This window comes from Mauremys mutica, chromosome 2 (assembly GCF_020497125.1).
Source record: "Mauremys mutica isolate MM-2020 ecotype Southern chromosome 2, ASM2049712v1, whole genome shotgun sequence".
NCBI classification, from domain to species: Eukaryota; Metazoa; Chordata; order Testudines; family Geoemydidae; genus Mauremys; species Mauremys mutica.
The window spans coordinates 64340734-64367112 of record NC_059073.1 but is presented as its reverse complement, the minus strand read 5'-3'; the positions used below and the strand labels follow the sequence as shown (position 1 = coordinate 64367112).

Below are 26379 nucleotides of genomic sequence, written 5' to 3'. Positions count from 1 at the left end.
TTTACATTTTGCCTTCTCTGTGAAGGACCCAATGTGTTTCTTTTACAGCAGAATATACCATAACAAACCTTCACAATCTCTTATTTTGCCTGTGGGTCAGTATGAAAATAGGTCTATATTGTGGAACATAAAATACACTATACACAAATAGCCAGTCAGGGAGATAGATGTCTGTTACCTCCTGCCTGAAAAGAACCTTTCTGAGATGTCACCTCCTGTTGACCTGTCTTAACTCCAAGACCTTAAGAATATAATTTTTAGTCTAGATTCATAGATAGGTACATACATAGATATTCCTTAAATATTATCCATACATACATTTTGCAATGATTATGGTGACCAGTGTGCTACTGGCTCTCAGTAGAGACCTCACATGCCACCCTTCAGTGAACTATTATGCATCTAGCTGACCCAGGGGATCACTGTACAACCTTATGCACCCCCAATGGTCAAGATGATGCTGGAACAGTGGAGAGTGCACAGGTAGCTAGACAGATCAATCCAGGTGTGAAGCAATGCAGTGTGGGATAGCAGTGGGAGAACTACATGAAGCAGAATAGTTCATTTGAAGTGAAGATGAACCTTATAGCAACATAAGGGATTCTGAAATAGTTATGTGACTTCCAAAGTGATAATTATGATATCAGGATAGGAGGTAAGAAAGTGAGATAACATCATTTGTGTGTGGATGCAAGACAGTTTATTGTGAAAAAGGAATACTGAAAAAAAAACTTTCCCATATCGACTGGGCCTAGCAGACTTTTTACCACCAGGCAGTCCTTTTAAATTAGGACTGTCTTTTGACAATTTAATCTTTATTTACTGATCACAGACAACTATATATGTAATCACGACTTCTGCAATATCTGATCAAAGTTTCACTTCATACTGTCGGAGTTAGCAGGAAACAGAACCTTAAAGAAAGCCAAATAAGTATCAGGGTTACTTAAGATAATAAATCCTTTAGGTTATAATAACTAAATCTGCTAATCTCTTCATCTTGGTCTATATTTTAAAGTTATATCAGCATATCATTTCCAGAGGGTACTTAGCTACATCAATCAGGGGTGTGGACCCACATAGCTATGCGGACAAAAACCCCAGTAGATGCAGCTATGTTGACAGAAGAGTGCAAAAGATTAGTAACTTGTCTAGAAAATATCTTTCCCTTTGAGACCAAAGAGAATTACTAGAAACCAAGTTCAGGCCTCTCCCCTTAACCAGCTATTTCACTGGCCTTAGAGAACTGAAAAAAATATTACTTGAGAAATAGCTATTAATAATGTCCCCACAACTAACTTTTAGCATCTTAGCCCAAATTAGATGGATCATATTCAGGGACAAATTATTAGCCAAGGACCCGGGTACAATGTGAACAGCTCAGTTAGAATGTCTATTCCATGTGCAGCTGCAAAAGCAAATATTAGGTCTCAAAAAGACTGGAAAAGAAAACTCTAAAAAAGTTACATATAAATCAATGGTCGACCCTCACCTGGAATAATGTGGTCAGTTCCAATCATACTATATCCAAAAAGATACAACAGCAGCAAAAGGGGTTCCGAGTGGGGCAACTACGATGATTAGAGGCATGAAGTGACTTCCATTGAGACCGAAAAGAATGGAGCTGCTTACTTTAGAAAGGAGATTAACAAGAGAATATGTGATAGAAATATGCAAAATAAGGGCTGAGGGACTTACTGGTCGCCGCTTCCAGCAGCTCCCATTGGCCCAGAGCAGTGATTCACAGCCAGTGGGAGCCACGATCGGCCGGACCTGCAGACAGGGCAGGTAAACACACCGGCCCGGCCCGCCAGAGGCTTTCCCTACACAAGCGGTGACCCCTGTTTGAGAAACCCTGTACTATGGCCAAAAGAGAGCTGTAAAATGAAGACAGGTGGATTTTGTTTAATATAATAATAATGGCAAGTTGCACTTGTATATTGCCTTTCTGTTCAAGGTTCTCAAAGCATTTTGTAGAGATATGTTTGTGGAAGATTATAATTTAGAGATGCTCCCTCAGAAGGTATAGTATTATGAATATAGGAATTTAGGGATGTGCCCCGGAAGCTGGGGTGGAGAACACAGTGTAGCAGTGTACAGCAGTTCACCACAGAAGCTCTTTGTTGGTTGTTTAATGAACCCCAAGATCATTACACACTTTACAATCATGACACAAGCCTCACAATATCTGTTTGAAATGAGAGTTTTAGACGCCAATGAAATGCAGCAGCTGCCTGGGGCAGTATAGAAAACACCACACAATAATTCAGGACAGGAAGGGAAGAACACTACATCCAAGTGAAACTGCATGGGGAATTTAGATAGACTGAATCAAATTATCTGAACTAGCATTTGGCCACTGCACTGAGGGTAACACCAGCTAACTCCTATGAAAATGCCATAGCATCTTTAATGATCATATGCAATCGGGACCTTGGTTTTCTATTTCTTCCGAAATATGGAACCTCTAGCAGAACAACACTCCTTAATAACATGCAGTAGCATTGATTCAGTGCCCAGAATCACAATAATCCAAGTGTTAGTGATTGCTCAGTCCAGATATTGTTTGCTGGAAAAAAGAGATAGGGCGAAGAGGCAAATCAGTACATTTGGTTTCATTACAGAGAAGGTCCTTAATTTTAGACAGAAATTTACCACTCCCCCAAATATATGACATGTTAAAATATCACTACTTTTTGTTGCAAATTATTTACCCAAACTACAATATTATTAATTCGAAGGACTAGGAAATGCTATTATTGTATCAGTGGTTCTCAGCCTTTTCTATTCTGTGACCCCATTTTCCTTACAGGATCCCTCTGTCTTCTAGCTGGGAGCTAGTGGAGACCCCCTTCCAATTGCGCTATATCAGAAGGGCTCGGTGCCCATGACTCTCTGACACCTGTTTGTGCCCCTCAGGTGCTTTTACTAATTGATCCTGTGCTAGCTGGTCAGGAAAAAGAAAACACATTAATCCCACCTGCAGAAACAAGACAAGAGTCTCTGTCACAGACTGGTGCAGTGACTAGAGCACAGGCCAGGGAGTCAGGAATTCAATACAGCTCCCATTTTTGCCACTGACTTTGTAACCTTGGCCAAGTCACTTAATTTCTCTGTACTATAGTTTCACTATCTATAAAACTAGGATTATAGCCACTTCACAAAGGTGCTGTGATGTGATGTGCAATGCTTGTGAAGTCCTTAGAGGCACTATAGACGTGCAAAATATTTGTAAGCAGAAGAGGAGCCTAAGAGTTAACTTTTAGTGCTCTGGGAAGCACCAGCATAAAACCCTCAGATCTTAGCTCATTTCTAGCTTCCTGTGGTTTTGTCTCTCATATTTCAGCACATGATCCAAGGGTGTGCTGAGCACCCACAACTCAGCGGACACTGTGGATGTTCAACTACACTTGGAATGTGGGCTGCTTTGGCCCATGTTTGGCCACTGGCAAGTTGAGAAGTGTGTTGTGAAAAGAAAATGACCCTAGAATAAAGAAGAAGGCAGTATTCCATGACCAGGTGATTGAGGGTAGTTCAGTCCAAAAAGGCCTTTCAATGTACTTGTTTTAATTACTCGGATGAGTATCTAGGTTGTTAAAATTTTAAAGGCCTCTATAACTAAAGAAGGGGATAGCTCAGTGGCTTAAGCATTGGCTTGCTAAACCCAGGGTTGTTAGGTCAATCCTTGAAGGGACCATTCAGGGAAGTGGGGTAAAAATCTATCTGGGGATTGATCCTATTTTGAGCAGCAGGTTGGACTAGATGACCTCCTGAGGTCCCTTCCAACCCTGATATTCTATTCCATGATTTCTCTGTATTTCCTGTATGCCACCTATCTTCTCACAGGACTTTTCCCCCATTCCCTATAAGGGCTAAATCCATTTAAAAATGTGCAGATGGACTGCACAAATTCTCTGCTATTTTATGTTCGTGGAGCCAGGGTAATACTGTAGATGGGGATACTATAGGTTACAGGTGAATGTAGGTTTATGTGGCAGTGAGGAGTACTTCTGTTTTTCCAGAGAAGCTCTCAAATAACAGGAATCAACACAGACCCTCATTCAATAAAATAGAAATTGTCACCATTTTGCTGCGCTTCCGCCAGAGCAACATATGGCGGCACAGCTGACAAATATAATCTTTTTCTTTTTTTTTTTTTTCATTTCACATGCACATTTCATTTTGTGGAAGACTAAGACTTTACATAAATTGTCTGTTAACCCCTTGGCATCATGGCATTCATTGCTTGGGATGCCTTGTGCTCTCAGATGCCTGAATCCTGGCACATGGGGGTTAACCCAGTTGAAGAGTAAATGAGTGGTCTGAGGCCTTCAGCACATGGCCAGCTGAATCTTTCAAGTTTCCATTAGGAAAAGGTTGTTTTCTCTCCTTCCCCCTCCACCTCCCCCCATCATTTTTAGGCAAAGCTGTCTTTATTCTAGCAAAATTAAAGCATATTGACACAAAACTGAACCATGTCAGTGTTCTGTCTGCAAGTGCCTTTCAGTTTCCCAAATAAGTCCTACGTGGCTAGCTTCTGGCCACCCACAAAACACATTTGCCTCCACCTTGCCAGCACAAAAGTAAAACCTGCTTCTCACAAACATGTAATTTGCTTTCTGACAGTTTGCAAACGTGGACTGCAGCAAACAGTTGCTTTTAAAAGCTGAGAACACCTGCACAAGCTGACAGGAAAAGGTTGGGTTTTAACTGCAAATTTCTGACACACTGCACTATATCACACCACAATTTTGAAGAAAAAAAATACTACACAGAATAAAGTCTGATCCCATTTAATAAAACAAAGCACATCAAAGAACTATAAGGGGAAAATCTGTATAGGCATATACCAAGTGTTCAATCCCACTTAAATTCTCTTTTTAAAACCTCTACCCTTGCCTTTGCTATTAAGGCAGATCTGTCACAATAATGAAGATACAATACTTTATGGCATCTAAAAACCTGAGAAGCAAATTCATTGTTCAAATAGTTTGCTCAAGGTAAATCATGTTGTTGGTTTTTCCAGTGCAAAACACATCCACACAAACTGTAGTCAGTGCCAAAATGTAAGATATTGGCTGAAGGGATCAATTTTCAGCAAAAAAAATTTCTTGCTTAAGCCCTTAATTCTCACTTGAGCCCATGATCTAGAATTTGACTTTTTGCTAGCTGACATATCCTGAACATTTCTTTTCTTTTTACGCTGTTCATTTCACAGACTGATACTTTCAGATTATATCTAAGCAAATTATCGGATCCATCTCCATGAGAAACTGTATCATATTTTATTACATACTGTAAACAAAACCTTTTGGGGAAAGAGGCACATTATGTCTTTTACAAATCACTGCATTTTTCCAGATGTATGGGATGTTAGAAAACTGACACAAAAGATGTGAATCGACTTAACGAGCCCGCCTGGATTTTAACCAAAATGTTCTGTTGATTCATTTGAATAAATTTGACCTTCCCTGTTTATTGCCTTCTTGCGGGGGGGGAAAAATCAGTCCATAGCCAATCATTGTGATGACCACAAGTCCACTCAAGCACCTTGACAGCTGAATCACCATTTCACATCAAGAGATTTAGCCTCAGGCATCCGGCTGAGCTGATACATATTAGTTGGTCCTTTTTACACATTAAATATCTTTACAGTTTTCATACTTTTGCTGTTTTTACACTCTTCTGCTCTGCTTTGTGTAGCACTTGCAGAACAGAAAGCTAAGATACATACAGCACAATACACACCATTAGCACTTCACAATTCTTTGCGGTCCATATGCCAAAGTGGCTCAGGGACTGGGGTTGGTTTTTAATGTTTTAAAAGAACCAAATTTAGTTAAAAATAGAAATAAACTTGTGACAAACTGACAAAAGCCTGGAAATTCAAAGTTCAGCTGGAACTCTGTCTTTCAATCATGTCCTCGTGAGGAGAAATGGAGTGAACTGGAGAAAAGCCAGGACAGCATGTTCCTCTTAACTTAAACTCCCTGGCTTTTCTTGCTTTGTGGATGGAGTTTGTACGTTGCACATTTTCAAGAAGATTAATACAGGGAAGGCTATAAAATTCATACTTGAGCATGATTCTGCAACACTTACTCACATGAGTAGTACTTACACATATAGTATTCCCAACTGATTTCAGTTGCAGTAATGATTTCACTGGTGGCCACTTCATTGGAGCTACTTGTTGAAGGAAATACTACTTCATCTGAGTAAGAATAGAATAGAACTGGAATCATTCTTTTGTTTGAAAGACCAGAATGACTCCTCCTGAGCCATTGCCACACATAAGACAAGACAGTGGGCACAACAAGGTAGGTAATGGTAGCGATACATTTATCAGCGTAAGGCTCAAGGAGGTTTTACATTTAACGAAGGATACCTTTAGCAGCCTCTTTTATTTTAATATCACAGCCAGCTAAAAAAATAAAATGAACTTCAGTAAGACTTTTTGAGAACTTTTATTTATTTAAAGTGGTTTTGAGTTGTTTAGGCACAAAACTGTATCTTAGATCTGTAAACTATTTTTCCTTACACTCCCCGAGCTTTAAAAGAGCAAGTCAAGGAGCAGCCTCACAACTCCACGGTTTGCGCATCACAAAGCCACCATGGTCAAACCAAGAAGGATTGAGGGGGAAAAAATTACAATGCCATTGTAAAATTCATCTACAATACCATGCACAGAACTGGTCACACCTTCTCAGAAAGAATATTGCAGAATTAGAGAGGTTTCAGAGAAAAGCAATGAGAATTATGTGGGACTGGAAAAATTCCCATATGAAGAGCGGTTTGAAAAGATTGAGATTGTTTACCTTAGAAAGGAAACTAGTGAGAGGGGACATGATAAAAGTATGCGTGGCCTAGAGAAGGTAGACTGGGAGCTTCTGTTTTATTTGTCTCATAATACAGCTGAAGGGGACATTCAATGAAATTTAAAAGGTAGCAAATTCAAAACCAATAAAAGTAAATACTTTTTTCACACAACACATACTTAAACTGTGGAACTCATTGCAACAGGATGTTCACTGAGTCCAAAAACTTAGCAAGATTCAAAACATAGATTGGACATGGATATGGATATCAAGAATATCTACAGTTATAATAGTTAATGATAATGTATTTTGGAAGAGATATAAAACCTCAAGCTTCAGGGTTTAAGTCTCTCTCTAACTACGAGGGATTAGGATGCATCTTGCACCTTCTCCTGAAGCATCTGGTGTTGGCCACTGTTATGGGCAGGGTTCTGGAGGTGGTGGACCATAGGTCTGATGTAATAGGGCAATTCCTATGTTGTAAGTTTGACTCATAGATCTGTGCCACAGTGACAGGAACCAAGGGAGGAGGGATAGCTCAGTGGTTTGAGCATTGGCCTGCTAAACCTAGAGTTATGAGCTCAATCCTTGAGGGGGCTCTTTAGGGATCTGGGACAAAAATCTATCTGGGGATTTGTCCTGCTTTGAGCAGAGGGTTGGACTAGATGACCTCCTGAGGTTCTTTCAAACCTGATCATGCTGTGATCAATACAATGTCAAAACTCTCTGCCCCAACAGGTGGGCAGTTAACAAGTCAGCCTCCAGCATCTTTCAACAGCTGGGGATAGAGCCAAAGTACACAAAGAAGGAAAATGTTAGCCCTCTTGGATAAAGGCTGGATTGCTGAGATTTGTGTATCAGGAGTAGGAAAGTATTAGCCAGAATAAAATGATGTATGAAAGCCCTATGACATCAATTTGGTCTGGCAAAACTCCCTGATCATTATCTTAAGGTTCTTCTGAAATTCAGTTTTGAATAAGTCCTTTACTGAAACTTGGCCAAAATTTGGATATTTGTATTCAGCCTGATATTTTTCCTATTCACATTTATATCTTTTGCAGAATGAGAGTCTGGGACTACCCATCCCAAAATGTATTGTATTTATGACTAATGGATTTTGGACAAATTAAAATTCTAAAATAAATAATAATATGAGGTTGGCCAAAATGTTTCAATTTTGACTTTATTTATTTTGAATATATTTTATAATACAAAATTTTCAAAATGATAAACCAAACAATTTTCAAAGTGAAAAATCAAATTGTTTAATTCAAACGTGTTGAAATGGGATATTTTGTCATTGTCCTGACTTTTTTCCCCAGTTTTTTTTTAAACAAAATTCCAGTGAAATTGACACTTTTTAATTTCTATAGAACCACATATTCCAATGGTGTATAGTTCTAACTTTCTTCAATAAGTTTTAGTTATTATCACCCAACTAGTGCAGGATGGAGTCTCCATTGGCCCCATCATTGCACATGCCACACTGCCTAGGCCTCAAAGAAACTAGATGTTTCTTAGCTCTTTCTGTTCCTTAATATTTTTAAGTATCACATTCAGGGCCGGCTCTACACTTTTCGCTGAAGCCACCCCAGACAGCTAAATATAGAAGCTGCCGCCGAATTGCCCTCACCGCGGAAACGCACCAGCCGCCCTAAGGGCACATGGACTGCCCCCCGCTCACGGTGGCAATTCAGCGCGCTGCTTGGGGGCAAAACAAGGGGGACTGCCGCCCCTTGCAGAATGCCGGCCCTGATCACATTTACAATGTGTTGCTTTGCCTCCTGCCTGAAGGATTCAGCGTATGTGGTTTCTCTGCTTGCTGGTACAGTTGTATCACAAATAAACTAGAGGAATTTGGGGTATGGAGTGTGATATGACTCACACTCAAGCTTCTGCAGGATAGAAGGGTAGTTAAAGTAGAAATATTTTAGACTCTTGTGATGTCATTAACTAGAAACTAACTTCAAAAGCCAATTCAGGAAGGAATTTGCTCCAGGGTGTACTGACAGACTGTGAGCTTTAGACTGGGGAAAAGGTTCATGCTTCTATGGAGTGCTGAGGAGGGGTTGTGAGTAGATCCTATAGAAGTTTTTTCAACAGCAAGAAGCAGGCACTGTTGAATCTTTGTGCTTTATATGTCTATGTTTCAATGTCCAGCTTCTTACGGGCCTGGAGAATGGAAGCCTAAGCTCTGTGCAATGTTGCAGCTTTCAAATTATTAACCATATGTTAAGTTTATAACATGTAAAGCTGCCAGCGTGGCATTATGAAATCTAATACAGAGCCACAATGTTATACATATATTCTCACTGAAAGCACATCTCCGAAATAGGTCAAAGCGATACTACCAATGCTGACAGATCCAAGATTTAACTCAACTTAAAAAAATAATGTTTTAGAATAAATGTTTTCTTAATCTTGAATAAAGTATCTCAGCCACCAAGAACAAAGGCTGTAACAGATAACATGTTATCACCTCAGCTTTGCTAGGTGACTGTCAGCAGCAAACCCAGGGTATCAGTTTTGTTCATGACTGATCACAAACTCATATAGTTAGACAAGGTGTTAAATTCACCCCTGTGCAGTAGGCCAGTTTAAACTGTACTAACTTATACAAAATAGGCATAAGTGGAATTTAAATTGTTCATAGGCCATGTGTTGACCATATGTTTCACTCAAGATGGAAAGGAGATTTATACATTGTACCATCCATTTACATTGGTGTTGGAGAGCAGTATTACAGACTTGGAAATGAAATGGAGGAGACAGGCAGAGTAAAGGTAGCATCAACTACATGGATGAATGTGTACACCAAAAAACAAAGTTGGGATGATTTAATCTTAATCAGAGACTATGTCCATTTAAAAATGGTTCATTATTTAAATTTGTGATGCAAAGGGCCAGTAAAACTACAAACTCTGGATGAAAATCTAAGCAAAATGTGTCAACATTCCTTGCTGATTCCCACTGGCCCTATAGGTGCGGAAAGTCAGGAACAAAAAAGATATGTAATATTTAGATGGAAGATCAATTACCATTGTGGAAGAGACTGCAGCTCTTCAGCCCTTGGTTGCCCTGGAGAAGCACAAAGAGCCTGGGTGAAGGCCATGCTGCCCACTAGTGCAGGACAAGGCACAATCTATCCCTCTGTGAGCCTGGCAACATGACTCTGGCTTGGTCCTGCCAAATTAGGATATTTTTAAAACCTGGCAAATATCCACACAATTTCCTGTAAAAGCAAACAACTTCCTGAGATTTTTCAGTGCAAGACCTACTAATGTTCATACTCTTATCATTGTGGCACACCAAACATTTCCTAACAGCCTCACTAATGTGGAACTCAAACAATACTCGGGCTTATTTTCAGAGTTTCCCCAGGCTCTACTCATCAGAAATTCTCTCTCTAAGTGGCCTTTCTAGAGGCTGCACAGACTTTTTTCTGTAAATTGTGAGTCTCCTGTAAATCTGAGTGTGTGGCGGCTTTAATTGCAATTCTGAGCAATCGTGATTCTGCAGAGTTGTGTTGGACCCACACAACTCAAATTATGGTTTATTGCGTCTCTCTCTCTATTAGCATCTGATGATCATTGTCAGTAAGTACATTAACGTCTACCTCCAACCAATACTACAAATCTTACAGATGAATGTTCATTAAAATAATAAGCTGAACAAATCTTAACAAGAGATGATCAAAATTTCCTGAATTTCAAGTTTTCAATGCATTCTTTCATTGAAATTTCCATTTTCAATGAAAAAAACTTGAAGAACCTGCTCAGATTGTATCTGTTCCCCCAGTTAAAGGACATATACTTCCTCTGCCAACATCTTGTCAAAAACAACATTAAATTTGGCCTGATAGTATGATCACAAAATTATATGAAAATTAAAACCAGCTCAGAGCAGGAAAAAAGCTTTCTTTTTTGTTGCAAATAACATTGATATATTGCTTTTCATACGAACTTGGGTAAAACTTAAAAAAGATCTAGTGTAAGATATGGTATCTGTACAGTATAAGAGAACTTTAAAAATCCTATTGCTCTTTAAAACTGCTTAAAGTGAGAAAGCCTGAATTATCTATAAAAACCTTCAATAAGAAAGTGCATAGGACTTCATCAACAGCTGTGCTATAGATGTTGTGACACCCATTTTAATTTTCACCTATTGCAATCAGTTCTTCCACCCCATCTATTGCAAAGGGGGGACAAAGTGAGTTAGCCTCCACAGGTGAAGGAAGCACCAGCAACTCAAGTCTTGTTTATATTCACAGACTGAGTGAAGCCTGAGCAATGGCAGTGAAAGTTTCCCCACACTGCCCTCCAGGGACCACCACCAAGAGTAATTTAATTTCCATGCCTATTCAATCCTCTGTCTGTCTGCTGGCATTGCCAATAAGGACACTGTACTTATTTATCTATCTTAGGCATTTGTAAAATACCCATCATTGCAGTATTAGGAGTTGGGACAGCAATTAATACAAGTTGGGAGCACAGTAGTTGGGATCGAGATGCTTGCTGATTAGCAGCTAGGCTGAGACCACCAACACATTTCAGATAAGTCTCTAAGCAGACATCAAATGGTTGATCTTTTGGCCACTACCAACCTCTGCCAGATTTGAACAAGAGGCTTAGATGTGGTGGACGCAGTGTGTCCTTATCAGTTCCCCTGAGCCACCCACTTACCTTATCCGTTTTTTTTTTAAATTACAAATCTGCCCAAGGATAGCCAAAAACTACAAAAGAGCAATGTAATCATTAGACTACAGCAGTTCGTGCTTTTTTCTGATGTTAAAGGTTATCTTAGCAAACACATATTGTAACTAACGGCTAAGAAAAAAATATTCATTGCATATGAAAAGAGGTGATACCCCCGCCCCATGCCTAAATATCCCTATTTTATTTTTATTTTTTGTAAAACAGTTGAGCTGTTAAGTTCTATGCTAAGGCACGTATGCACTTTGGAAAGGTAATTTGAAAGCGAGTTGAGCCATGACAAATAGGGACAGCTGGCCTAATTGAATCATTTGATCTAAGACAGCTCAACTTGGTTATCTTCACTGCAGCCCACATTGATATTAGTGAGTGAATCATTAGCCATGAAATCATGTCGACTTTCCCGACTGCAGCGTTCTTGACATGACAGGGAACGCAGCCTGCCTTTCATTACAGCACCAATGAGTTCTTTAGTCTGTTGTGAAAGAGGGAAAAAGGGGTGTCTTGGAAAACTTTCAGGCTCAACAACAGAAAGTAATTTGCTCCAGCATACATCTTATAACAGTTAAAAAAAGACAACCTCAGCCACAACAAAAGTATCTGTGAGGCACAGTAGACAGCATGATCACCTATGTTTGTTCTGGCTGTACATTCAGCCTTCTATTGAATACACAGTCTGCTGCTAGAATACAAGTATATAATTTAATAGGTCTTATTTTGTTTTGTTGCAAACTAGAGCCAGATGTTAGCCATACTAACAAACACTTGCATGCTTTATATATTGAACTATTTTGCAAGGGTTATTTATGTGAGAAATGTCTAATGTCATAACTAATTTTTATGTTAATTAATATAAAGCTAGAGTCATGGCTTTTGTATTTGGTCTGCTATTTTTGGTTTTTCAGAAACTAACAAGATTGCTCCTAATGTAATTCCTAGTTAACCTATTCTAGCACAAAAATAAGAATCCAAATAACTTTTTGCAAATATCTCAGAAGTATTTAGGAAGGTATCTCATATCTTAAAAACCTTCCTTCATTTGCATATCAATGGCCTGATTCTGCCGCCAGTTCAATTGAAATTTTGCTGTTGCTAAACAATGGAAACAGAGTCAGGCCCCATGTTCCCTTAACAAGCGTAGGTGGACAAAATCACCTCACGGTTTAAATCAGATCTTTGGCAAGAACTGGCAGACATAATTTGGGCAAATCTGTGAGCCTGATGAAATTGGGATTACATCCAATTAAGGAACAGTGACAGTGGCAGATTTTCACAAGTCAGAAAGAGTTATCAATTTTGGATGGGGACAAGCCTTAGACCTCAGAAAAGAGAGCTAATATTGTGACATTTCAATGAGGACACCCAGAACTGTGAGCCACTGTGTTACTGCTCTGCCTCAGCAAGGAGATTTGCCTCCTGTGTGTCAGTGGGTCAGTTCCCTGACACACCAGCTTGTCTCCCTTACCAGCAAACTCCCCAGGACTCTGCCAGTCCAAATCTTGCCTTGCAGGTGACAATCAGTGAACACCAATTCCCAGGTTCCCCAGAGATGTCTCCCTGCAATGTCCAGTCCCACTCACAGAAGTTAAGCTTGCGGCCTCCAAAGAGGCAGTGTAGAAACCAGCCTGTTAGGTTTACAGTACTGAAAACTCTCCCACCATTGTTAATACACTGCACTGAGATGGCTTTGTAAGAAAACAAGAATGAGTTATTAATAAAGAACAGAGATATGCATGATACTAAGCAAATATCAATGTGTTTTGTTACAAACAAAACAAATCAAAATGCTTTGTAGTGACTAAAATGATTTCAGCAAATTGCAATCTTTGTCTAAGCCTGTTTCTCACTTACATCATGTTTCCAGCAGCTCTTGCTTTTCAAGCCAAAAGGATCCAGATTTCATAGCCTTAAAGGGTGCTGTCCCTTGATGTCTCCTAAGAGATATAGAACTCAAATGTCTTTTTTGCTCCCCTTAAAATACTCAAAGTCCATTGTCTCTGCTTCAAGAGCCAGGAAGGTTTCCTGCAGTGCAGATTCTGTCCCCCAGCATGATCGTTGAAGGGTCTTCTTTCCTGTTCATTTAGCTTAAGGCTTTGTGTACCTGATATGTAAATGTACTTTCATTGTTCTCTGCCTATAACTAAGCTGGTCAGACAGGTGACTGCATTCCTTTGTCTAGGGTAGGCTGCGTTTATGCTCTGCCTCCCAAACACATTTTAAGAACATATTTCCAGCACACATCTATATACTCATTGTGCAAAACCCGTACATACATCACACAATGATTTTCAGGACTAGCGTGTCACCAGTTTACATATGATACCTTACAGGTTACCTTTGGTATACATATTATGAGAATAGTATGTTGGGACAATGAGTGTGTCAGGTCTGATTCAGTCAGACTATGTGGGGCCTTCTGCCTGTTGGCATTGAGGGACTCTCAGGGTCACAAACATACCTTACCTTAACAGTGGTCTAAAGAGTGAAAACCCAGTGACAGCAGCTAAAAGGAGAAGTAGGTGCAGGATGTGGAATGTTTGTAAATCAAAAAAAAGTATCTTAAAAAGGAGTTGAAAGTCTAATAATAGCCTCAAAAGGGCTATTTTCATCAGGTCTTGTTTTATAAATGCATCTGGATATAAAAGATGGGTAGAGATAACTCATTGCAAGAGCTTGTAATCATAGGGTATTTATCAATTTGGTAAGCAAAGAACTTACCACCCCAGATCTGGAGTAACATTCTATTCCATTAAGGTCTAAGGAGATAGTTATTTACCTGAAGAGGAGCACCTTGCCAGTTTTACTTTTCTAGAGATGAAAATATAACATCAGCAGCAAATAGACTGATGCTAATGAATACACAAATCAAGTGACCAGTTGGCTAAACTAACTTGTCAAGGTAGACATTATATTGGGTGATTGGCATTTGCCTGGGATGGCTGTATGTGTGCGGCATAAGCAAAAGTGCGGCATACATCATAACCCGCTATTCTGTCCATGCCACATGTGTTACAGAGGCTCTCGTTTATAAATGTTTTAGCAGTTCTAGAACATTTTACTAGCCTTTTTATACCACATAGCCTGTAAAGCCAGGTTCCCTTAGTTCTGTGAGTAAAACTCTTAAATTTCTGAAGGAAAGGAAAAGAGTAACTAATGTGTCTGATGAAGGGGGTATTCACCCACGAAAGCTTATGCTCCAATACTCTTTGTCACTTCAGACATTTTAGAAACTTCTGAAAATGGCCAAAAAGATCTTTTCTAAAAATAATAATGTCATGTGTGGCTTGATTTCTTGATATCTTTCAGAGTGACCTACCCAGCAGCCTTGTACTTTTGGAGAAAAGAATTCCTGACTTTCTAGTGATACAGAAAGCCCATTTCTACCCTTGTCTGGTCACATGATACTGGACTTTAAACCAGTCACTGGTCCATGACTGAATATTTTCCATTCTGAACCATGGGGAAGTGTAATTTGTGGGTAGACATTTCAAATTTGAGAGGAAACATTTCTCTGGCAGGATGTTGTAAATTGGCTGTTGAGAGGTTTGGAATGTTAGCAGTTGTCCCAGGAGAAATGAAGGAGTAGGCAGAGTGATACAGTCAAAAGCACATAAGTTGTATGTATCATGATTATCACCACTACATAAGGCTTGTCTGTATATTTGTGTGTGTGCGCATGTGTATGCACATGTGTGTACTATATATGTCATTATGGTCAACTCCAAGGATTCAAATATCATAAGTTAGGCCTCAAAAACGTTGAGATTGGCTTTAAAATAATACATGTTGCATTCTATAGGGTGCACTTGGGTCAGATTTTCTCTGTGACCATGAGATAAGAAACTTGCTTATCTCGTGTATTCACATGTTTCCAGCAGGAGCTTTAAGAAAAGCCTCAAATAATGCAAGACTTGCAATAAAGCCATGAGTTAGTTTACCTATCTATATGTAAACACAGCCATACCAGAATTCAGCATATTGTATGAATTTTATGCTTCTGGTGTACACTGGAAAGTATCCAGATAGTATTATTATTGATCATGTTTATTACAGTAGTACCTAGAGACCAACCAAGAATGGGGCTGCTTGTGGTAGGCACTGTACAAACAGAGTAATGGACAGTCACTTCCCTGAAGACCTTAACACCTACAATCTCACTGATGAGTAAGGAGAGCTGGGCAACATTTTTAAAAAAAAAAAAACCAAACTCTTTTTTTCTTTTGTTTCTTTTGTGAATAATGTAGATTTGGTGACACCAAAATGTTTTGCGAATTTGTGTCAGTGTCACTCAATTGTTTGGAGGGGGAGATTCCCCCAAATCAAAATGTTTTGTTCAGACATTTTCAAAATTTTAATTGTTTTTATTTAAACAGCTTTATTTTCAAAATTAAAGGAAATTTTATTTTTTTAAAAATCAAAAAAAAATTAAGAATGTCAAAAATGAAATGAAAGATTTCTACTTTGTCTAAACAAAATGCTTTTTTCTTTTTTAAACAAAGCAACTTTTTGGTTTTCATTTTTTGATTGGCCACAAAATTTGGAACATTTTGTTTTTGATATGCTCCGGAGTGATTTTCCCCCCAACATTTGTCTGAATTGTCAGTGAGCTGAAAAATCTGTTATTCACTAAGCTCTACTGGTAAGTCTTACCATTATTTGTTATTTGTCAAATGCTTTGCAATGCTATTTTCTGACTGAGGCAGCTATATTGGTGTATTTCACATGGTCCCATGTTCAACATCTATTACAACAGTGGTATAAGATCTATCCTTTTACAGTAATATTCTTTTCCCTATTATATTTAAGCAAAGAAAAAAACAGCCTGTACAATACAGCTCAGGGCAACAATGAGTACAATAAACCTGACTACTAGACAAGACTACATAAGAGAAAAGGGGGCCAAACCCTGAGTCGGTGTAAATTGGTGTAAACTCCATAGACTTCACTGAGGAGATGGTCTATGGTGGCTGTACCAAATAGTCCATTTCCACCAGCTACGACTCCTGTTTAATTATTGCTAGTACACAAATGAAAACATGCCACACTAGAGTAAAATACCAAGTGTATGTGTACTTAATACAATTTATCCAGCTCCATATTCTTTAATGCTTGATATGGTTTCAATTTTCTGCCCAAATTACTTTTAAAACAATGGATACTGGGGTTGTGTTTTTATTATAACTTTTAAAGTAAAAAGAATAGAGTCCAAACTGAAACAAAGTTTTCTGTAAAACATTCCCATTTTCATCAACATTCATAAAAGCTACTAGTTTAAAAGTAATGAGGAATTTCTATACATTAGTTATAGGTTTCTGGCTGTTTTACTGTCTTGCTCGATGTTTACAATAACTCATACAGCTAAACAAAAAATAGACAATACCTTCCATCTAACAGAAACAATTTGGTTTAAAACACAACTTGTGTTTCTCTTTGGTTGAACCTCTAGTTTCCCATACCTTTCCCTCCTGGTTTACCTATCAGTCTACTTTCTTTTCTTCAAAGTTGCTTAGAAGGTAGGTACAGAATCTCCAGCTCACGGGTCTCCTCAGATTCTCTCAGACAAAAATGTCTTCCCCATATGCACCACTTCTGCCCTTTGGTTTAAAAGATCACTTATAAATGATTATTAGTGATTTTAGGGATCTTATTCAACAAGTTAACATCTTGTAAAAATTACAGACACAACACAGTTCCAATTTCCTGAACCGTCCAATTTTTTCTACCTTAAAAGTAATCTGGATCACTGGAAAGCTGGGCGTATGAAAACAATATGCATTTTAATATTGCTAAATGTACACAACAAGGACCAAAGAATGTAAACCATACTTATACAATGGGAGACTCTGTCCTGGGAAGCAGTGACTCTGAAAAGATGTGGGGGCCTTGGTGGATAATCAGCTTCATGAGCGACACTGGGGCCAAAAGAGCTAATGCAATCCTTGGCTGCATAAACAGGGGAATCTCAAGTAGGAGTAGAGAGGATATTTTATCTCTGTATTTGATATTGGTGTCACTATTGTGTCTCGTTCTGATATCCACAATTCATGATGTTGATAAATTGGAGAAGAGCCATGAGAATGACTGAAGGATTAGGAAACATGCCTTATAGTAATAGACTCAAAGAGTCTATTTAGCTTAACAAAGAGAAGGTTAAGGGATGACTTGTCTCTAAGAATGTACATAGGAAACAAATATTTAATAATTAGCTCTTTAATCTCGAGAAGCTTTTTAAGCTCAAAAAATGTGCTGCTTGCCTAGAGCTACAATTCAGGATGTGACAGAGTGTCTGCCCAGACTGATCAAGCCCTCGGACCGCTACCCCTTCCTACTTCTCCATGTGGGCACCAGTGATACTGCCAAGAATGGCCTTGAGCAGGTCACTGCAGACTACATGGCTCTGAGAAGAAGAATAAAGAAGTTTGAGGCATAAATCGTGCTCTTGTCCATCCTCCCTGTTCAAGGAAAAGCCCCAGGGAGGGACCATCGAATTATGGAGGTAAATGCAGGCGGTGTCGGAGAGACCGCTTTAGATTCTCTGACCATGGGATGTTGTTCCAGGAAGAAGGATTGCTAGGAAGAGATGGACTCCACCTAACAAAGAGAGGGAAGAGCATCTTTGCAGGCAGGCTTGCTAACCTAGTGAGGAGGACTTTAAACTAGGTTCGCTGGGGGATGGGGACCTAAGCCCTGAGGTAAATGGGGAAGTGGGATACCGGGAGGAAACACAAGGAGGAGGGTGCAACAGGGGAAGCCTCCTGATTCATACTGAGAAAGTAGGGCAATCGTTATCTTAGGTGCCTGTACACAAATGCAAGAAGCCTGGGAAACAAACAGGAAGAATTGAAAGTCCTGGCACAGTCTAGGAACTATGATGTGATTGGAATAACAGAGACTTGCTGGGGTAACTGGAGCACGGTCATGGGTGGGTATAAACTGTTCAGGAAGGACAGATGGGGAAGAAAAGGTGGAAGAGTTGCACTGTATGTATGAGAGCAGTATGATTGCTCAGAGCTCCAGTATGAAACTGGAGAAAAGTCTGTTGAGAGTCTTTGGATTAAGTTTACGGGCAAGAGCAACAAGGGAGACGGTGTGGTGAACATCTGCTATAAACCACCAGACCACAAGGATGAGGTAGACAAGGCTTTCTTTGGACAACTAACAGAAGTTTCCAGATCACAAGCCCGGGTTCTCATGGGGCACTTCAATCACCCTGACAACTCCTGGGAGAGCAATACAGCGGTGCACAGACAATCCAGGACGTTTTTGGAGAGTGTTGGGGACAACGTCCTGGTGCAAGTACTGGAGGAAACAACTAGGAGTCGTGCTCCTCTTGACCTGCTGCTCACAAAAATTGGGAAAAATTGGTAGAGGAAGCAGAAGTGGGTGGCAACTTGGGCAGCAATAACCATGAGATGGTCAAGTTCAGGATCCTGACACAAGGAAGAAAGGAGAGCAGCAGAATATGGACCCTGGACTTCAGAAAAGCAAACTTTGACTCCCTCAGGGAACTGATGGGCAGGATCCCCTGGGACGGTATGTAGGGAGGTTCGGCCGGGGCTCATCCCCCTCCGGGGCGGCGGGGAGCCAGACTGCCTCGCTACTTGGGTCAGGTGTGTCGGGGAATTAGCTTGGCTGTGTGGCAAACAGTCAGTAGCTCAGGCCCTCAGGCAGGGGCTGAGCAAACAGGTTCAATAGCAAATCTGCAGGCTTCTGGCTCTGAGCAGCCGGGGAGAGGGGGAGATGGCCACCCACGGGGTGGGTGGCAGAGGGGATACAGGCCCACCCACTCCACTGCGTCCCAGCCCGGGGCCTGACCAGCGACAGATGGCCTGCTGCCGTGTCAGTGGGGATCCTGACTGCAACACACTGACATTGGCTCTGGCAGCTAGACTCGGGTCAGCTGCCCCCGGGCTACTTCCTACCTCCCCCTCTAGAGGTACCTGGGTCCGGACAGTGTCCTCCATGGGGTCACACACCATGGGCTCCTTGGGGTAGCTGGTGAGCGGTTTGTTTGGCAGCTCCTTGGGGTAACTGGCAAAGGGTAGGCCTGGCAGTTCCTCAGGGTAATGGGTGAGCGGTAGGCTTGGTAGCGTCTCTGGGCTCAGGCTAGCATCAGGCATTGGCTGGTCTGGCCAGTCCTCAGTTCAGCCGCCAATCGCTCTGGTCTCCTCACTGGGAGCTACAGCACAGGGGTCTGGTCTCTCTGGTGGCTGAGCTTCACATGAGCTCTGGGCTTTTATACTTCCTGTCCTGTGCCTTGACCTCTCAGGGGTGGGCACAGGGTTTGCTGGCTCCACCCACTTTGGTGTCCAGGGAGGCTTGTCCCCGTCCGGGGCAGCGGGGAGCCAGACCGCCTTGCTCCAGGCTAATATGAGGGGGAAAGGAGTCCAGGAATGCTGGCTGTATTTTAAAGAAGCCTTATTGAGGGCACAGGAACAAACCATCCCAATGTGCAGAAACAATAGCAAATATGGCAGGCGACCAGCTTGGCTTAACAGAGAATGCTTAAGTGAGCTTAAACAGAAAAAGGAAGCTTACAAGAAGTGGAAACTTGGACAGATGACTGGTGAGGAGTATAAAAATATTGCTTGAGCATGCAGGGATGTAATCAGGAAGGCAAAAGTACAATTGGAGTTGCTGCTAGCAAGGGATGTGAAGGGTAAGAAGAAGGGTTTCTACAGGTATGTTAGCAACAAGAAGATCAGGGAACGTGTGGGACCCTTACTGAATGGGAGAGGGAATCTAGTGACAGATGATGTGGCAAAAGCTGAAGTACTCAATGCCTTTTTTGCCTCTGTCTTCACAGACAAGGTCAGCTCCCAGAATGCTGCACAGACTGTTGATCAGCCCTCAGTGGTGAAAGAACAGGTTAAGGACTATTTAGAAAAGCTGGACATGCACAAGTCCATGGGGCTGGAGGTAATGCATCCAAGGCTGCTGAGCAGTGAGATGGCTGATGTGATTGCAAAGACACTGGCCATTATCTTTGAAACCTCATGGCGGTTGCAGGAGGTCCCAGACAATTGGAAAAAGGCAAATATAGTGCCCATCTTTTAAAAAGGGAAGAAGGAGAATCCGGGGAACTACAGACTGGTCAGCCTCACCTCAGTTCCTGGAAAAATCATGGAGCAGGTCCTCCAGGAATCCATTTTGAAGCACTTGAATGAGAGGAAGGTGATCAGAAAAAGTCAACATGGATTCACAAAGGGAAAGTCATGCCTAACCAACCTGATTGCCTTCTATGATGAGATAATTGACTCTATGGATATGATGAAAGCAGTGGACGTGCTATATCTTGACTTTAGCAAAGCTTTTGATACGGTCTCCCACAGTATTCTTGCCAGCAAGTTAAAAAAGTATGGATTGGTTGAGTGGACTATAAAGTGTATAGAAAGCTGACTAGATTGTCAGGCTCAACAGCTCGATGTCTAATTGGCAGCCAGTATCAAGCAGAGTGCCCCAGGGGCTGGTCCTGGGGCCAGTTCTGTTCAATATCTTCATTAATCATCTGGATGATGGAATGGATTGCATCGTCAGCAAGTTTGCAGATGACACTAAGCTGGTGGGAGAGGAAGGTATGGTGGAGGGTAAGGATAGGGTCCCAAGTGACCTAGACAAATTGGAGGATTGGGCCAAAATAAATCTGATGAGGTTCAAAAAGGACAAGTGCAGAGTCCTAGGATGGAAGAATCGCACACACTGCTACAGGCTGGGGACCAACTGCAAAAGCAGCAGTTTTGCAAAAAAAGGACCTGGGGATTACAGTGGACGAGAAGCTGGATATGAGTCAACAGTGTGCCCTTGTTGCCAAGAAGGCTAATGGCATATTGAGCTGCATTAGTAGGAGCATTGACAGCAGATCAAGGGAAGTAATTATTCCCCTCTTTTGGGCACTGGTGAGGCCACATCTGCAGTATCGTGTCCAGTTTTGGGCTCCCACTACAGAAGGGATGTGGACAAATTGGAGAGAATCCAGCAGAGGGCAATGAAAATTATTAGAAGGCTGGGGCACATGACTTATGAGGAGAGGCAGAAGGAACTGGGCTTATTTAGTCTGCAGAAGAGAACAGAGAGGGGGGATTTGATAGCAGCCTTCAACTACCTGAAGGGAGGTTCCAAAAAGGATGGAGCTAGGCTGTTCTCAGTGGTGGCAGATGACAGAACAAGGAGCAATGGTGTCAAGTTGCAGTAGGGGTGGTCTAGATTGGATATTAGGGAAATCTATTTCACTAGGAGGGTGGTGAAGCACTGGAATGGGCTACCTTAGGAGGTGGTGGAATATCCATCCTTAGAGGTTTTTAAGGCATGGTTTGACAAAGCCCTGGCTGGGATGATTTAGTTGGAGTTGGTCTTGCTTTGAGCAGGAGATTGAACTAGATGACTTCCTGAGTTCTCTTCCAAGCCTAATCTTCTATGATTCTTCTATGATTGTATGAATCTAGCAAAGAAAGGTGTAACATGATCCAATAGCTGGAAGTTGAAACTAGGCACATTCAGATTAGAAAAAAGGTGTACATTTTTAACAGTGGGAGTAATTAACCATTGGAACAACTTGCCAAAGATCATGGTAGACTCTCCCGCACTGACCATTTTAAAATCAAGATTGGATGCTTTTTTAATAGATCTGCTTTAAGAGTTATCTTGGGGAACTTCTATGCTCTGTATTATATAGGAGGTCAGACTGGATGATCACAGTGGTCCCTTCTAGCCTTGGAATCTATAAATCTATGGAAGGTGAAAGGCTTATTTAGGACTTAGCAGATGTGAATGCTAGCTGTCTGAGAGCAGCTTGATTCAACAGCTTGTTTCAGTCTGAAATATAGCAATGCTATGTTTTTATTCACTGATTAATTTGAACACCACAGTGTTAATCATTCTCAGTACTTTATGTCACCTGAATCATAATTATCATCCCCCAATGTACATGTTTCTAAATACTGCAGAGCACCATTTATCAATAAGGCAAACCCTGTGTATATTCAACATGTCTTAATTGCGCAGAATAAGCAGGGAATTACTGTGTAAATAATGCAGCATTGGTATGTCTTAAACCAGTCAGAACATAAAAACAGTCATAATGGGTGAGACCAATGGTCCCTCCAGCCCAGTATCCTGTCTTCCTACAGTGGCCAGTGCCAGATGCTTCAGAGGGAATGAACAGAACTGTGCAATTATCAAGTGATCCATCCCCTGTCATCCAGTCCTGGCACCTGGCAGTCAGAGGCTTAGGGACACCCAGAGCATGGGGCTGCATCCCTGACCATCTTGGCTAATAGCCATTGATGGACCTATCCTCCATCTAGTTCTCTTTTTAACCCCATTATAGTTTTGGTCTTCATGACAACCCCTGACAACTAGTTCCACAGGGTGACTGTGCTCCTTTTGTTTTAAACCTGCTGCCTATTAATTTCATTGAGCTACCCCTAGTTTCTGTGTTATGTGAAGGGGTAATAACACTTCCTTATTTACTTTTTCAATGCCTTGTATGATTTCATAGACTTCTATCATATCACCCCTCAATCATCTCTTTTCCAAGATGAACAGTCCCAGTCTTTTTAATCTCTCCTCATATGGTTCCTAACATTCTTAACATTTTTTGACTGCCGTGGCACATTGAGCAGATGTTCTCAGAGAACTATCCACAGTGACTCCAAGATCTTTCTCTTGGAATGGTAACAGTTAATTTAGACCCCATCATTTTGTATGTATAGTTGGGATTATGTTTTCCAATATTCATTACTTTGCATTTATCAGCACTGAATTTCATCTGCCGTTTTGTTTCTCAGTTACCCAGTTGTGAGATCCCTTTGTATCTCTTCACAGTCTGCCTTAGACTTAACTATCTTGAATAATTTTGTATTGTCTGCAAACTTTGCCCCCTCACTATTCACCTCTTTTTCCAGATCATTTATGAATATGTTGAACAGCACTGATCCCAGAACAGATCTTGGGAGACATTGCTATTTACCTGTTTTCATTCTGAAAACTGACCATTTATTTCTACCTTTTGTTTCCTGTCTTTTAACAAGTTGCTGACCCATGAGAGGACCTTCCCTCTTATCTGCTTACTTTGCTTAAGAGCTTTTGATGAGGGACCCTGTCAAAGGCTTTCTGAAAGTCCAAGTACACTATATCCATGAGATCACCCTTGTCCATGTTTGTTGACCCCTCAAAGAATTCTAATAGATTGGTGAGGCATGATTTCCATTTACAAAAGCAGTATTGACTCTTCCCCAACAAATCATGTTCATCTATGTATCTGATAATTCTGCTCTTTACTGTAGATTCAACTAATTTGCCTGGTACTGATGTTAGACTTATTGGCATGTAATTGCTAGGTTGGCCTCTGGAGCCTTTTTTAAAAATTGGTGTCACATTAGCTATCCTCCAGTCATCTGGTACAGAAGCTGATTTAAGTGATTGGTTACATACCACAGTTAGTAGTTCTGCAATTTCATATCTGAGTTCCATTAGAACTCTTGGATGAATACCATCTGGGCCTAGTGACTTATGATTTTTAATTTATCAATTTGCTCCAAAACCTCCCCAATCTGGGAAAGTTCCTCAGATCTGTTACCTAAAAATAATGGCTGAAGTGTGGGACTCTCCCTCACATCCTTTTCAGTGAAGACTGAGATAAAGAACTCATTTATCTTCTCTTGTCTCCTTTGAGTGCTCCTCTAGCAGCTCAATTGTCCAGTGGCCCCACTGGACTTGGCTGGCTTCCTGCTTCTGATGTACTTTAAAAAATTGCTATTCGTTTTTGTGTCTTTTGCTAGTTGCTCTTCAAATTCTTTTTTGGCCTGCCTAATTATACTTTCACACTTGACTTGCCAGATTTTATTCTCCTTTCTATTTTCCGCAGTCAGATTTGACTTCCAATTTTTAAAGGATGTGCAAGTGAATCTAGGGGAGGCCTGTATCTCTTCAGGGCTGCACGTGTCTAGAAGGGGCAGAAAAGATGGGAAAATGGAGCTTCTATGATGGTAATAAAAATGCATTTAATTAATTAACATGGCTCAACACTTATCTATCACATACCTGATGATGTCAACTTAAGCAGCATTACTGAGGAATGTTTTTTACAAGACTGGCCTCATCTTGCACATCTACTGTAATGCCATCTGTACAGTCCTAAATTCCCCGAGTATATAATCCAGTTTTATTCTTTGCCCATTCTTGTTTTACCTGACTTAAGTATTGGAGATAATTGTGATTTAATATGAAGAAAGTCATGGATCACTGAGAATGCAAGATCACATTCCACATGTACATCTTCTGTGGGATGCAGTTTAGGAATGAAGTTCCAATAATCTATTTTCACACTTCTCTCTCTCAAGGATTAAAGATTGCATTCCAAGAAGAAATGATCCAACGAATGGCTCTTGACCCATCTCCTAAAATGTTGTAGAAGTACCAATAGAAGATTATCAAATCTGGGCAAAGTATTTAATCAGTTTAAGGAGACCCAGCTGGAACAGATTTTGCTGGGGGGGGAGGGAGGCGCTGAAACCCAGAGCCAGCTCTAGTGTTTTTGCCATCCCAAGCGGCAAAAAAAAAAAGAAGCCGCATTCGCGATCGGCAGCAGCTCTACTGTTGCTTCTTCTACAGTAGCAATTCAGCGGCAGGTCCTTCGCTCCAAGAGGGAGTGACGGCTCTGCCGCCAAATTGCTGCCCAATGGCCGCACATGCCGCCCCTCTCTTCATTGGCCACCCCAAGCACCTGCTTGCTATGTTGGTGCCTGGAGCCAGCCCTGCTGAAACCAATTGTTCACCTGTAATGTCCAAAAAGAGGAGTATTTACATATTGATGAATAAAGACCAGCATGATGACATAAGGATTGAGATTGGTAGATGTGGAAACACCTGAACCTTCAAGACACTAACTTTAGTATCACCAAAATACCCACAAGCAATCCCACCCATGCACTGTAATCCAACAGGTGCGGGTTGGGTACTCGGTCATCCCTGGAGTTAATGGAGGACAGGACTTTACAGTACCTGTGACACCCCAAACATCAATGTTAGATTTTTATTTTATCTTATTATGGAATATATATTTTTAAAACCTCAGTGTTACTGTATCAGTAACATCCCTAAAACCTAATCTATTCACTGTGCCCTTGAAATAATGCCCCTACAAGCTTTAATCTGCAGCCCAGCCTGGAACAAACTAATTCACCCACCACAGATAAGCAAATTTGTTTAGAAATTTGAGGGCTATTAACCAAAGTGAATTTCCCCAGTGAATCAGCACAAATTTATTAATCCAGGTGTTGCTGTAATTGTGATTCATTGGGGAAATGTACACTGGTTCAGCAGCCATCAAACTCACATTTCCATCTAGAGATATGTGAACACACAGGACTGTAGGCTGCTGGCTGGCTTAAAACTCTGTATTTGCATTGTTGCGTGCCATCGTTTTTATTTATCTAGGTTTGTGGTTCTATTTTTATTTATTTTTCAAGGCATGAGAGATTTTACAAGGCTGGTTTTGCTCTTAGGAGCCTTCTAAGCCTCTTCTGGATATACCTACATTTATACACTAGTTCTGTTCCTTTATCTCTGCCATCTTAACACTAATGCTTAAATATGAATACACTTAAGTGATGATTATAAAAGAACAGCCTTCTGACCCCATTTCCCACTGCACCTTTGCTCATGCACTCTTAGCTCACTGTATTTGTTATCTCCTCCATCTTAACCCCACTGCCTTTTCTCAGGCTACCCAGTATGCCTCCCTGATCTGCTGTACCAAGCACCCACACTCTACTCTCATGTCCCCCCTAAAAGCTGACTTCTCACCTAGCCTTCGTTTCTAATTATCCTTTTCCACTCTGTTGCCTACAACA

At 40.9% G+C, this 26379-nt stretch overlaps 1 long non-coding RNA gene across 6 annotated transcripts in view; it reads right to left on the bottom strand.

The window, feature by feature from the left end:
- The window catches only part of LOC123364907, a 133757-nt gene that overhangs the window by 86003 nt on the left and 21375 nt on the right, over positions 1–26379 (bottom strand). Inside the window, exon 4 of one of the 6 annotated variants that reach the window (XR_006577345.1) lies at positions 16990–17121. The exons of the other annotated variants lie outside the window; for them this stretch is intronic. This is a non-coding gene — a long non-coding RNA (uncharacterized LOC123364907). Of the gene's footprint in view, positions 1–16989; positions 17122–26379 lie in introns of those variants that run through there. 6 annotated transcript variants of the gene reach the window in all.